We start from the raw sequence: 3144 nt of genomic DNA on the forward strand, positions 1-3144 counted from the left end.
ACCTTGATTCCATCTCTAGACTTGTTATGCTAGATTACATTTCTTCCATTATATGCTCGCTGCCTATCACTGAAATAATTGCCTCCTGAATTTCCATGAAACCCAAACACTTATCCCTTCCTAGAAAATCTTGAATGGCTAAGTAGGCTTTGCTCAGCTACTAATGTTAGCGTCACTACAAGAAATTCTGCATGTAGAGATGTCATATTCCATTGCTAGAGGCGTGTTATTTCATCTCTAGGCAACCATAGAGTCGACTTAGTAAAGCGTCTTTGGAGCGTCTCCTTACGTACCGTCTCAAAAAATATAGACACACTCGCTAAGCGTCTGTACATGGCATGAGACGCTATATTGGGACGTTCAAAGGCGTCTGTAAATATGAGACGCTATGTTGGGACGTTCAAAGGCGTCTCTAGTTATGAGACGCTATGTTGGGACGTTCAAAGACGTCCTTAGATATGAGACGCTATATTGGGACGTTCAAAATCGCCTCTATATATTATAGTCGTTTGTTAGATGCGCTCCTATGACGTCTCTACTAACAGGGTCAATGAATTCATCATCGGCTCCAACCCATTTCTATACACGCTATGTACACACGTTATATTCGTCTCTAAGCTCACACACGCTACTTTATTGCCACTTATTATTTTACTTTAAAACAATATTTTATTTATTTTAAATTTTTACTTCATGATTTCAAATCTAGTTACTTTATCACATACATTCTTATGTAGAATGATCAACAAATATTTTTATGCAAAGGCATGCATCCATATGACCAATCACATTCATAAGAACCAGATATCATTATATAAAGGGATCCATCCATATCACCAATTGTATTAACAAGCAACCCATTCACACTATTTCAATTAGGAACAAACACATTAGGTTCATAACGGAATCAAATCAGATATTCATATCAAAGATCCAAATGATCAAGAAGAGATCGTACAAACTAGAACTAAGTTTTCATATGAAGCTAAAATATTTATATAATACATAATATTTATCCTTTTAAAGACTAATTCTTCTATACTTCCTCCTGACTCCTGCAATGCACTCCTTTTCAAAATCTTGAGCTACCCTGAAAAATAAAGATAACAGAGATAAAATTAGAACATAAGCTTTAAGACTAGTGTGAAAAGAAATGTACGTTGGTGATGTACCATACCAGTGTTTGGTGGCTTGTTTGGAGGATGTGTACGAGTGGTCAGTTTTGGTTTTTTGACCTAAAAATTACAAAATTCTTCATAAATAAAAAACCTTAAGAATGTACATTAGAGCATAACCAATGATTCAACGAAAATATACTTACATGTGATAGAGGCCATGCAATAACATGACCAATAGCATCCCCTAATGTTTCGAATTTTTTAGATGGTCTAACCAATGCCTCATTTCCATGTCTTGTAACAACGGAAATAGAAACTGCTACATATTGCTCTCCAAGCTTGTTTCCTCCGACCACGTATGTTTTATCTCTACTCGCTAAAGTTCCTTCGGCCATACATTTATTTTTGCTTCTCGGGTTCAATGGATTTAAAAAGACTTCCATTTTATCCTATTTTTTCAAGAAATGAAACATTAATTATCACGCATGAATATTTTACTTTAAACAGAAAGGGGCAATGCAATTGCACATGAAATTAGAAAACTAACTATTCTCACCATTGTCATCATATATATATATATATATATACACACACCTGTTTAGTGACGCGATGAAGCAGTTCACTTGGTTTAAGAGCACCTTGCATGGCTGCATTGCTATTTTCAGCATCACCAATCTTTGGCTCAGGAGCATCATGTGCTTTCTAGAGTTGAGGTTCAGTTCGGATGTAAGTAAACTTCCAAAACACATAGACATTGTTTCATGACAGAGCAAACATTTATGCGCACGGGCGCACACACCTTAGCAACCGTGTGTTTATGTGGTGAAGATAAACTTGTGCAACCCTCTTTGGTTCTTGCGCAATTGCTAGGATGCAATTCCTAGTTAGTCTTCTCCGGTAAAGTAGATTTTGCATAGCCTTGATTGACACTATCAATTTTTTCAATGTGTGCTTTCTACAATTGAGATTCACTTTAGTTGTAAGTAAACATACACAATACATAGGCATTGTTTGGTAATGAAGCAAAAAATTATTCACACACGCACCTTAGCGACCATGTGTGGTAAAGATAAACCAGTGAAATCCACTTTGGTTCTGGCAGAAAAACGAGGACACAAATCCTGGCTAGTGATCTGATTGTCTGGTAAATTTGATTCTGCAGTCCCCTTATTGGCCCCATCAAAGTTTTCTATGTGTGCCTTCTACAATTAAGGTTCCATTTAGTTGTAAGTAAACTTATTCAAAACATAGACATTTTTAATAACAAACAAAAATTTATGCACGCACACACACCTTAGCTACCATTTATTCATGTGGTAACGATAAACCGGTGTAACACTCTTTCCCTCTCGCCATCTTTAGAAAGAAAAGGTTTCACCATCTCTTTTCTAAGTCTAGCATGGCTTTTTCTCCGAGATGTATGTGGATTCTTCTGCTTCTTTCACATTCGGTGTTCTTTTCGCACAATTTCTAGGAAAACAACACATCTAATCAATACTAATGTCACCAAACTAGTTATGTACGTCATATTAAGTATGAGAATAGAACATCTAACCATGTGTGAATCCTGGCACCAAAACCCAACAAGAGTATCCCATTGATGTTCATTGACACCTTTGGGAACACTTGCTATAATGTCAGCCAAAGACTTCTTGTCACCCTTGAAATATTTACTCTTCAAACGAGACTTGTACGCTCTCCATTTTTTTTAATAATCAATAGGATCCAGTCTCGTGTAAGTTGCCTTGTCTCATCGGGGTAGATAAATTTATCCTTCAAAAATTGAAATCGTCAGTCAACGATGTCAAATTAACAATCTTGAACAGTGCTCTGAAAACTTTACCTCCGCATCTGTGTACTGTTCCTGGTGGCGCACATCCAGAATTAACTTCAAAATTTGCAACACTAAAATTAAATTGGCCAACTAATTAGATTAAGTCGATCATGCATTTTTCAATTAATTTTCAGCTCCTCTATCATCATCAGTCCATGGATCCAGTCATTCCCTCCCCTCGTCTTTCATCAA

The 3144-nt window shown here is 36.5% G+C and overlaps 1 long non-coding RNA gene across 1 annotated transcript; it reads right to left on the reverse strand.

The window, feature by feature from the left end:
• Window positions 1-1782: 1782 nt before the first annotated feature.
• LOC123430708 lies at window positions 1783-2204 on the reverse strand. The gene is made up of 3 exons (XR_006622973.1): window positions 2165-2204; window positions 1918-2073; window positions 1783-1820 (listed from the first exon to the last, which is right to left on the reverse strand). It is a non-coding gene; the product is annotated as an uncharacterized LOC123430708 (long non-coding RNA).
• Window positions 2205-3144: the final 940 nt, after the last annotated feature.

The sequence above is a fragment of the Hordeum vulgare genome, chromosome 2H (genome assembly GCF_904849725.1).
Source record: "Hordeum vulgare subsp. vulgare chromosome 2H, MorexV3_pseudomolecules_assembly, whole genome shotgun sequence".
Lineage (NCBI taxonomy): Eukaryota > Viridiplantae > Streptophyta > Magnoliopsida > Poales > Poaceae > Hordeum > Hordeum vulgare.